This window comes from Odontesthes bonariensis, chromosome 12 (assembly GCF_027942865.1).
Source record: "Odontesthes bonariensis isolate fOdoBon6 chromosome 12, fOdoBon6.hap1, whole genome shotgun sequence".
In the NCBI taxonomy this organism is placed as follows: Eukaryota; Metazoa; Chordata; class Actinopteri; order Atheriniformes; family Atherinopsidae; genus Odontesthes; species Odontesthes bonariensis.
In genome coordinates this window covers 14,224,183-14,236,295 of record NC_134517.1, presented here as the reverse complement: position 1 = coordinate 14,236,295, position 12,113 = coordinate 14,224,183, and the positions used below count along the sequence as shown (strand labels likewise).

The 12,113-nt window shown below is 39.7% G+C and overlaps 1 protein-coding gene across 3 annotated transcripts in view; it reads left to right on the top strand.

Annotated features, from left to right (window-relative positions):
- Positions 1-7,409: 7,409 nt before the first annotated feature.
- znf385b (zinc finger protein 385B) overlaps positions 7,410-12,113 on the top strand; it is a 100,397-nt gene continuing 95,693 nt past the window's right edge. For 2 of the 3 annotated variants that reach the window (XM_075479177.1, XM_075479175.1), the window contains exon 1: positions 7,411-7,628. The gene's annotated coding sequence lies outside the window, so the exon portion shown is untranslated. Of the gene's footprint in view, positions 7,629-12,113 lie in introns of all 3 variants that reach the window. The other variant, XM_075479178.1, reaches the window with a different exon arrangement.

Here is a 12,113-nt window from a genome sequence, read left to right as displayed (position 1 = left end):
TTTAGAGCCAAATGTATGGTAATTGCGTGATGTCTGACGCCACGGCCACGCCTTCTACTGAAAACTGTTGGTGCTTTAAAGCAAGTTAGACCAACTTGTTATCTGTATTCTGACACAAGATCATGATTAGGTGAAAGGGGGCAGAGATGGAGCTTTCCAAGGACAAAAAGTGACTTCCTGGGGGTGGGGCATAATTGACGTCAGCATATGACCACATAGGATCATCGGGCATCCAACATGGATGACTCATACCAAGTTTGGTGCAAAGTGAACTCTTTTTTCTATAATTTTTTTGGGGGCTTTTTATGCCTTTATTATATAGGACAGTATAGAGAGACAGGAAGCAGAGAGAGGGGGAATAACACGCAACAAAGGGCCATCCGATGCGGGATTTGAACCGGGGCCAGCTGCAGTGAGGACTGTAGCCTCTCTATACATGGGGCGTCTGCTGTACCCACTACGCCACAGACTGCCCCGCAAATGGAACTTTTAATGTGAAAGTTATAGCGTTTCGTTTGCACTGGCGAGTACTCCAGGTTCGCTGCTTGGCCACGGCCCCTAAACATGCTCAAAAACTCAAGATTTTGATGACTTTTGCTCCCTCATCCCATAACTGCATACCGACCAAAGATGAAGTCCGTAGCTCAAAATCCCTAGGAGGAGTTCGTTAAAATACGAGGTGTGTAAATCTGAAAAATGGGCTAAATTTGCCCTTTGACCTAAAATGGCTGCCTCCCTGTGCATTTTAGACTAGAGCATACCTCCAAGAGACTTTTTTTCTTGATTTCAGACGAGCTACATACATACCGCGTTTCAGATCTCTACGATGTACGGTTTGGGCTATCTCACGTTTGCGCTGTAGAGCAGTTTGGCCACGCCCAGTTTTGATTACATTAAAATCGTGCGATTTCACGCGGGGGACAATTTTGGGTAAAGTTTTTGAATTTTTGAATATGTTTAGGCCTCCAAATTTGCGTTTCCGTGTGGAGAAGAAAAAGAATTAAAAGAAAAGAAAAAATAATCGTGAAATCCTTCAGTTCCAATAGGCCTTCGCAGCCTTAGTTGCTCAGGCCTAATTACAAACAAATTACTGCATTCTGCATTTTTTATTTACATTTTACACCATGTACCAACCTTTTTGGAACTGTGGTTGTACTTTCCCTTTGCGCGAGAGGAAAATACTGAAAAAAAAAATCCTTGATGTCACAGAATAGATATGATAGTGTGAATATGAAGTGAAAAGCGAAAGCATTCCTACAAGAAGAAGCATTTCTGAGGACTGCGCTATCAGCGAGTAGGTTAGAAAACTCACACCAGAATGGAATCAGCAGGTTAATAAAGGTGTGTCCACTGGTTTGTGTGTTTTTTTTACTGGTTTTACAACAGCGTCCCCCAGCTCCCAACATTTTGCACACGCTGTTGTATCCTTGTACAACCTTGATGCTCAAGGTGATGAGAGGAGATGTGTAAACGTGTGTGTTGTGTGTAAGTGGGGCATTTCAGAGGTATGTTTTCATTGGTTGGATGGCCTGAGGAGTAGAGGGATGTAATTGGTTTGCGTCTACAGCAAGTACAGGAACAGATCCACCGGCATCTGTGAGCTGAGAGGAACTCTGGGAAACCACAGCAAGGCGAGGCCCTGTGAGATACAGAGTGGGGTTGGAGAGGAGAAATTGGGGAAATTTGTGAATCAGCTTTAGCCTGTAGGTTTAGGCAGAAGACAAATCTTCATTTGTGTGTTTTTTTTGTAAATAGATATGATCTGATCCAGTACAGGTGTGCAACAACTGCTGTCATTTGAGGTCGCCTGTCTGTGTATCACATACATCAACAGTAGTGAGCTGGTGCGACACTGTGATTGGTGCAGCAGGTCCCAGCTGAACTATAGGACTGGCTCTTGGAGGACATGTCAGGAATAAAGACCAAAGATGGTGCTGCTGTAGAAGTGTTGTTTTCTGTGGTCTTCTCCTCATAACCAGCTACACACTTATAACAAACATTGTCACTGATGTAAGTTGGTTTTCTGATAACAAGGAGTTATTTGTGGTGGTTCACAGCTATTTCTTTTTCATCTGTTTATGTTAGTTAGGGAGGTAGGATAGATTTTCTTGATTATACTTTGTTTTATTTTTTATTTCCCAACCTAAAGTCTAATTAAAACACTTTTGGAGCTTGTGATTATTTTTTTCAACAAGCATAAAGTATATAATCTGAAACTGTACCAATATGCTTCAGACCTCGGGTTTTTTATGTGTCTTGGTCACCCTTAGATAGGACTCCAGGATGAAAAAGATCAAGGCATTTAGAGCAGCTTCAAGGGTTTCCCATCATGCTTTGGGTAGTAGGAAAGTCATTCCACAGAGAGACAGACACCGCTTAAGTGCGAAATGTTGCATCTCTTTGGCATCATGTTACCCGTTTGTCCGTTTGAACTGAAGAATCTGTACTCAGTTGACCCAGATTACGGCTCATTTAGAAGGTGAACTGGTGACTATTTGTGTGAGCGTCATCTTTAGATTTTGTGTTTGAGTCAAAATGGTACGGATGCAACTGACTTAAGTATGAATAAACAAATGTAGAGACAGTTGAATGGATAATTAAAACATTTTGGAGTGAAAAAAAAAGAAAAAAACTATTAATGGAATGAATTCATTGAGTTTTCCTCTTTTATTTTGATCTTTGTCATTCTGGATAGTTTTCAGCTCAGATGCATGTAATTCTGACTCGGTCTGCTCGCACAGTCTGAATCTACAATCTCCAATAATAATCAAAGTAAACATAATGCCGCAAGAATAAAACCCACAGCAGTAATAGCTTTGATATGTCAGAACACATCACACCAGTGACAGCTGGTATATTGCCTGGGAGGAGAGTAGATGAGCGGAAAATATATTTGATAAAATTCTAAATTAACAATAACAAATCAGCACAAATAGAGCCAGCAGGTTTTTCTGTCTGTCAGTATTTCCTTGGACAAAGATGATGGCAAAACGTTCTATTAGTAATTTTATCCGCTTGTCACTTCAATTCTAAAAGCACTTAATGGAGTGTGTAGATCATCTGCTGCTAAGTGATAATCTTGTCCATCCATTTTCTATACCCGCTTGATCCAACTCAGGGTTGCAGGGGGCTGGAGCCTATCCCAGCTGTCATTGAGCAAGAGGCAGGGTACACCCTGGACGGGTCACCAGTCCATCGCAGGGCCACACACAACTGCACACTCTCATTCACTCCCAGGGTCAATTTAAAGTCACCAATTAACCTAACATGCATGTTTTTGGTGGACGGTGGGAGGAAGCTGGAGTACCCAGAGTAAACCCACGCATAGGGAGAACATGCAAACTCCACATAGAAAGACCCCTGCCGGAATTCGAGCCAGAAACCCTCTTGCTATGAGGCAATGGTGCAAACCCCCCACACCACCTTGTAGCCCTCAAATGAAACCATGCAAACTAAAACTGACTGAACTCAACTCAAACCGACCAAAGCTAACAAAAACCAATGAACCCCAACTACCAGCATTCAATGGAAATTTATCAACAACCAACTGAAGTCTACTAAAAATCATCTGAAACTGAAACTAAAGGAAACCACCCAAAAGTAAGTGAAATCTTTCAAAATCAATGTGAACTAGTCATTTCTTTTTACATAGTTTATTTTCTAAAAATACCATCGCAGTTAAAAAAAAAAAAAAAAAAACATCTCCATAACTCTTAGTTGGATTTTCTCTTCCCACATCCGAGTCGGGAGATCTTTGTGTTCTAGGGTCAACCAGCCAGGCTACATATTTTAAAACTAGGTGCAAAGTGATAATTGACAGCTAGTTCCTATCCTTACAAAAAAAAAAAGAATGTGCTCCCTTCTGCTGAGCACAGCTGTCATAAAGTCAGGTTCTGGAGGCACCCCCTGTCACACAGCTGGCCAATACATCAGTGCCTCGTGAAAAAGCTGTAACAGAGCACACAGAAAGTGTTTGTGTACATGCCTGGATTGACTGCTGCACTGAGCTTGCAATCAGCTCTGAGCACAAAAGTGCCAGACATATTTTCATAATAACAGAACAACTGTGAGCCTTGGAGCTCATCTTGGATCAGCTGAGGGGGGGGATTACTTATTAGTAGTCTGTGCACTTAGATGTGCAAATGACCTCTTTCCTCTGAGAACAAGGAATGGAGCCAATGTGAGCATGAATTCAGCTGTACTGCGTTAATTTGGCATTTGGTATAAATACATGTGAGGGTTATCTCTGATCTGTCAGCAGTATGCACTGTATTCATTTTGCTTTTTAACATTAGTTCAGCTCACTTTGAATCTCAATTCAGATGGTGAAAAATCTAACTACCAAGTATAAGGTGCACTCCACAAGCTATTGTATATCATGACATTTGAATAAGAAAACTGCTTTAGCCTTATGAGTTTCAACCACATTCTCTACAAAGGACTCCTGGCTTCAGGTATCTGGCATGTTTTTTCATTATTGTCAGACACGTTCGTATTCCACTGGGTGGAAGTTTTTAGTAGCACAGTTGGCAAGGACCATGGTTTCCGTCACATCTGGCTGGTTAATGGAGCAATCTGACAAAGTAATTAACAGACCTTCTGTTCAGCAGAAAGACGTCTCATCAAATTATGTCCTCATGATGCTTAATTTTAAAGCAACACTAAACAAGTTTGTGAACCTTAAAATGGTGTGCTTGTGACTCACTTTGAAGGACATTGACTTTAGTTATGCACGTTCCTGCCTAGAACTGCTGAAATACAGCTGAAACTTAGGTTTCCAGCCCTGAACCACACTAGCTGTACATTTGCAGGGCTCACACAGAGATTTATTATAATGGCAGTGATGTTACATCCCATAACTATAAGGGGAGCCAAAGAGGAAAAAACTGTCCAAATTCTCTAGTGTTACTTTAAAAGGCATTTTTCATCTGCTTGTATGTAGTATAAATTAGTTTTTGTAAAAAAGGGAAGAAGTTAGTCAACTGTTTGTTATATTTTCCTCTTGAGGGACTCCTAAACTGGTCATCTTGAAATGCAAAACTGCTTGTAATTGTAATACATAGCGACATTGAATAGCTACCTGTTTCCCATACAAACTATGCCACTTTCAGCCATTCATATGTTTTGTTTGGGCACTAAACGATAAAAGTAAATTGACATTTAACATAACAGTTATTATTCTAAAGATATGGTTAGATAGTCCTTTATTTGTCCTGCAAGGAGAAATTCCAAATATTACGTCAGCAAAAGAGTAAAAAATAGCACACAGTACTGGAAAAAAAAAAACAGCTGAAGCATGAAATATATCGATAGAAATACATATTTATAGATATGGGAATTAATGTGTTCTTTTATGATAATAAAGGAGGAACCAACATAACCTGATATATCACTGACTCTGGAAGGTTTCCTCTATGAGTTCATGTAGTAACCACGACTGTTAAAGGCTAAAACACATATAAGTCGGTGTGTCTTCAGGGCCTAGCTCTTTGTTTAAGTTAAGATAAGTTAAGTTTAAGTTTTTACTCTCCTCTTTGATCAAAAGACATTCAGTCTTTCAATTAGTTTTCAAGGCAGGAGATGACCCTTCATTGTCCCTTTTGATGTACAGGGATCTGCTCTCCAGCTGCATATTGACAATTCTCCTTTTGTGTCAGTGACGCATTGGCTAAGCTGATCGTACACAGTGAAGGAGAAAACATATTCCATAATTCCAGGTTATCACCAAGTAACACGAGCTGTGTAATTAGGTCGAGAGCAGGAGGGGGGTTGACACCTGACCTTCGGACATGGAAGTTGTGTTTGAGTCAAACCTTGAGCCTGCTGGTTTTCAATTCCAGAGGTTTTATTTTTGATTCCTTCCTGCTGCTACAGTATTAATTAAAACTCCTTGGTTAAGGTGAGGAAAACAGCATTAAATCATACATTAGAATGCATTTTATAGCGATGTTGCCATGGTGACACATGGAAGGAAGGAAATATCAAACTGGGGAGTCACAGCTAATCAACGGCAGGATATTCTTTGCAGGGAAGGTACTAACTATTCATAAGTACATCACACATCATCAAACACCAGTTCAAAAAACCCAAACTGCCTCTGTTCTCACTGAGTTTTCTGTTTTGCTTAATGACTTGTATTCTTGTTTCATTTCCTCTGTTTGTGGCAGTTAGTCTTTTCTTTCTGCTCTCCCTGCACACCAGGATTTTATCAGCCAGTTGTCCCACCAACCCTTTTATTGTCATTTGCCCCCTCTGTATAAAAACTCTATGTTTTTCCCTTGTTGTGTGTTAGATCTTTGTCATTGCTCCTTTATGTAGGTCATTGGTGTGTTTTCACCTTTGCTCAGTTTCTTGTTTGTTTTGGGTTTAGTTTCTCAGATTTCCGAAATGGGAAGGGTCTTAGTTTTGTTTGAATAAAGTTTTAGCTCAACACCTTCTTGCTTCCTGCCTGCTGAATCCAGGGTTTGGGTCACCATGAAACAGGGTTAGTAAACAGGGCCTGTAAAATCATGAGTACTCATACCATTTTTAACAAGTCCTTCACAGAAGCACTTAGGCCATAATGGGGAAAAAATAGTCACTCCACAGATTAAAGTGAAAAGTTCTCTTTTACCAAGTCCTCTTGTCTCCTCTGAGGTGCGGATGATTAACTGCTAAATGATACTTCACAGTTTAAAGGAAACCAGTAGCTTGTATTTATTTATCTGCTAATCAAAATTCTACATAAAGACTTTAATTGCCATCATACTTGTTGTTAATTTCATTCTTTGCCAGTTACATTAATCCAGTTCCTCTGTAATGGTTTTAACTGGTGGTTGGTTTTCTCAACCAACTTAACTGGTGTAACCAATAACTGCCAATTTAAGATGCTGGGTCTATGGTGGGCATAATCGGAACAGAGTGCCTCTGAATCTCATTATGACACTTACTGATTATCGCATTTAGAAATATTTGAGCCCATAGAACCCTGCAGACTGCTTTAGAACAACAGGGTTCAGGGGTTGGAGCTGCTGGAATTACAGCTCTGGCTGCAGGAAAGTCACACGATCCTTTAATGTGACACCGCCTGACGTCATAGACAGGTGAGTTTACAGTAAATACGGAGACGGGGTAAAACAATACAGTGTGCGCTGCAGCCATTATTTACAGTTTTGAAATAGATTATTTCCCCTCGTTTTGCTCAAACAAAACCAAGAAACAAATAAAGGCACACCTGAAGTTTGAAATAATGATCTAAGCTGAGGTGAAAGAATATAAGTTTGATGCTAAAAAAATGTACCTAGCTGTGTTTTGTTTAAACATATATACAATATAATATAATGCAGTGCGTGTGTGTGTGTTTGGCAGGTGGGGTGTGCGCATGCGTTGTTCCGCTGCTCTGCTGGCTAAGCGCAGCGCGCGCGCGGCTCTGAGTTCGACAGTATCTGGAAACCTGACGGATGGCCGGCTGGATGACTGATGTCTGATCAGTCAAATCACTCGCGGATTCCCTGTCCGGAGACACTGGTGGCTTCAGAATCGATCTTTAGTGACTGATAGGCATTAACTGTCAGCTGGGAGCAGAGTTGAGCGCTTCGGACCAGCAGGACTCTACTTTCCTCATCCATCCATCACCCCCTCTCCCGTCGGTAAGTCACCTTGCCTCGCTGTCATTTTTTTTTTATACTTGTCCTTTTCATCCTCCTCGTCTTTTTCTCTCATCTTTCTTTTCTGTGTTAGTTGAATGTTGTGAAATAAAACGCACCGATCAGCTGCAGCAGCTGCTGAAAAACACCGCCGCGCCGGCCGGAGCTGCAGGTCTGCTTCTCCGGATCACTTTCAGGCTTCTTTGTTATTACGGAGAAAAATCAAGTCCGAGTTTCTCGATGTCGCTTGATTTCTGTCCGTTGATTTTGGTCCACGTCGGTTTTTCTGTTTGTCACTGAAAAGGTTCAATGAAGGCTCCATTCATTTAGTCCGCGCTTCTGTCTGCTGGATGTTCCAGCGGTGGCCAACACCTTTTACTTATTGGTAGCCAATACAAAAAAAAAATCCTTTTACCAGTTCTTTTGGGCTGTACCATTTAAATTATTTTGCTGGAATTACTGTGAGATTTTTTTCATTTTTAAAAAAATTCCTGCATCAATACTGCAACTAAAGTAACTGTAAGTAACCTTTTATGGGAAAAAGATGCATGAAAAAGTAAAACCAGTCGATTGAATGCGAGTAAAATCACTTCTGTGAGTATATGAAATGCTGCTGGTATGTTATACCGGTGTATTGTATGACCAACATTTAGCAGTTTTTTTTATTTGTTTCTTTTATCTACAGCTCCTGAGTATTATTTTCAATGTGATTTAGTTTATCTACACATTTGTTTTGTTTGTAAAACACAAGTAAATAGTGGGCAATACATCAATTTCAGTTAGTCTGAGAGCTGCTCGGTGATGCCCTTTTTGTCACTTTTGGCTTTTCCTGGTCTTGGCAAAAATATAATTCTCTTATTATTTTTTTGCAGGAAAAATAATGGTTACATATTATTTCTGTTGTCATCTAAGCCCAGTTGATTAACCGATTACTTGTTTGAACTATATAAATTCTTATGGATATACTAAGGTCTTCAACACACTATAGTGGAAATATCACCTATTCAGATCAGTTAAATAGGCAAAAGCAGCAGTTACAAGACTGGCACAATCCAGTGTACCATTTCATGTCTATTAAAGAAACAGATTGTACTCTTTTTTTCTTTTTGCTCTACCTTGCAACCAAGTTCCATGAAAATCAGTTTTGTAGTTTTTGTGTAATTTTTGGTTTTGTGTAATCTTGCTGACAGATGAACAAGCAGACTACCCATCCATCCATTTTCTATGCCCGCTTAATTCAATTTAGGGTCATGGGGGGACTGGAGCCTATCCGAGCTGTCATTGAGTGAGAGCAGGGTACACCCTTGACAGGTCACCAGCCCATCACACTAACTCCTACGGTCAATTTAGAATCACCAGTTAACCTAACCTGCATGCGCGACACAGAAAGGCTCCTGCCGGGATTCAAACCAGGAACCATCTTGCTGTGAGGTGACAGTGCTAACCACTATAACACCGTGCAGCAACATACAGAAATATCACCAGTAAAATAAAGTATTGCGTGACAGTATTTTCTTCTCTTGTAAAATGTCCTCATTTTTGGATAATGTAACTTAATGTTTAATACATTTGGACATATGAAATATAGACATACTGATGAGTTAAAAACATGGTCACATCTAGAATTCTCTGAAAATTCTGCTATTATTTTGTATTTGGTGTATTTGTCACATTTGGTTGTATTTCTTGTCACTTGGAGGCATTCAGCTCAAAGTGTAAGTCTGATGGGGAAAAAAACAAGATTAACCAAGAGTGAAAACTATGGAGCAGGATTCAGTCATGATTTTTGTCCTCTTTGTGTTCAAGTTGCACTCTAGCTCTGAACTTTCTTTGCATGTATTTTCAGTAGGAATGTTTCCTTTTAGCAGATTATGTAGAAAAGGATACAACTCGTGTCTGAGAGAAGCCACAATTGTTAGGTGTTTTAGTCGAGGTTAGTCAACAAACTATGCAAGGCTAGTTACTCGCTAAAGTTTGCATACGTTTGTGTTGTTTTTTTTTGTCACATAGGCTTGTCTTAACAGTAATTCCACCAATAATTGTACTTTATGTCATTTCATGGAGTTTATTCTCTAAGTTTGTAAGCACATGCAGAGTAAGCAAGTACTTTCATACAAAAACATTACTGAAATACAGAGTTGATTCGTTTTTATTTCCATGAAATATAATGTATCACGTTTTTTTTTAAGTTAGAGTTCAGCGTTTTCAGCAAAATACTTGTGATCGACACCTGAAGAATGAGACCTCGAAATAGATTAAACTGCTCCAAAGTAAGTTAAATACCCCGATTAGATGGACCTCAGCCTGTTAAAGCGATAAATGCTACTCTCTCATCAATTCAGCAGAGGGCTGCACGGTGGTGTGGTGGTTAGCAGCGTCACCTCACAGCAAGAGGGTCCCTGGTTTGAATCCCAGCCTTTCTGTGTGGGGTTTGCATGTTTCTCTCTGGGTTCTCTCCACGCACTCTGGCTTCCACCATCCAAAATCATGAATGTTAGGTTAACTTTAAATTATCCCTAGGAGTGAGTGTGAACATGCATGGTTGTCTCTGTGTTTATATTTATTAATATAAATTGTATACGTATCAAAGTAGCTCCTTTTGCTGATCAGTTTTAAATAGATTTCAAAACGTTTATTTCAAATCGTCAAATTTGAGCAGCTGCAGTTACTTTGCAGATTTAAATCATTCTAGATTAATAAGTCTTGAGAGATGCATTATGTAGATTAGTTATTAGCAGGTGTGATTTGTCAATAGTTGCAACCGTAACCATATCTTTTTTTTATCTCTATCACATTTACAGTCAGTTTTACTCATTTGAATATATGCTGTATATATTTTTTATTAAAAAAAATAGAAGGCAGGGCAGATTACTTTGATTATTTTATATTCAAATGGAATTCATTGTCATTGCTAACAGTTTTTATGCATCGAACCAGCTTTTGGGAGATGGTTTGATCTTTAAACATAATTATATTAAACCATGACACCATTTTAAGACATGCATTCAAGTATAAAAGCTAACATTCTTTTAAAGTTACACTCGAGAATTTGGCACACATTTTGCTTTTTAGATCCCTCTACACTTGTGTGATGTTATACCACGGTTATGAAAACAAATCTTTGCGCAAGTTTTGCACGTGTACCACCATACACATGAACTTGTTGTCATGTTGAAGATGCCACAAAGAAGCCATCAAAAGCCCACAAATATGTCAAGCAACAGCAAAGAAACATGGTTTAGTGTGGGGCTGGAAACTAAAATTGTGAACTGTGGTATCTCAGCCCACAGGTGCCCCAGGGTAGTTTCAGGCCCGGGAATGTAGATCATCCTTTACAAAGCCCCGACACATACATGCAAACATACTGTCGCCTATGTGAAAATGAACCACGTCTCGGTGGCAGAGAGGATGAGAGATATGGTACAACCCCAGACCATACAGACTGTGTGTATGTGTTATTCTTTTGTTACAATCCTTAGAATATTTTCTGGTAAAGCTATTGACCTTGTCTGGACTGTTATCTTTTTGAGGACCAAATACCAAAGTTCTCATGAGGCAGAATGTCATGTCTGAGGTTCTGGTTAGGGTTAGGAGCTAAGGTGTGATGGCGGGTTAGGGTAGTGTTAGTGTGAAGCATAAACTTGTAATGGTTAAGGTAAGCGTTGCTTTACACAGTGAATACAATGTCATCATAAGGACACATGTACCTCTCTCAGACAAAATCTCTCAGACAATTTCCTTTCCCATCCCTTTCCTTAACTTTCATTCCTTCTCCTTTCTTATTTGCCTCTTTCCTACCACACATCCATAGTACCTTTTTTCTTCTGTGACCTAAAACTCTTTCAGTTCTCTCCTTGTCCTCAAAATACTTGTGATGAACACCTGAAGAATGCTTTACTAGTTTACCTCCCTCTTCATCACCTCTACTTTTCCTGCTTCTCCTTTGTGACCTGACATCAGCCCCCACCCACCCACATATATTTTTTTTTTACCTTAATTCCTTTCCTTTGTTTCTTCCTTCTCTCCATGCTTCCTTCTGCTCCTGCTGTGCTGCTCCTGCTCTTTGATTGAATGTTTGGACCTTCTCACAGTTTGTCTCTGGCCTCCCCGTTTCCAATTAGTGCTTTTTAAAGTAGATGTCTTCTTATAAAAAAAAGATGAGGAACAAATTCACACTGAGCTAAATATCCAATGAAAACGAGACAGACATTGAAGGCAGGTTTAGAATTGATAAGAATTTTTAGTTTAACTGATAGAACTTTTTGACTGTACTAACAAGCAAGTAGTTATGCTTTCCTAGGACTGGGTAGTGATAACTGAGTATTAACTGCTTCCTGCTTTCTCTATTCCTACCACTTATGCCCAACCAGTTGATGTACATAGTTGTCCACCCTGAATCTGGTTCAGCTTGCGTTTCATCCTGTTAAAATGATTTTTTTTTTCATTCCACTATTGCCAAGTGTTTAGTCAGTTGAAACACAACAACTG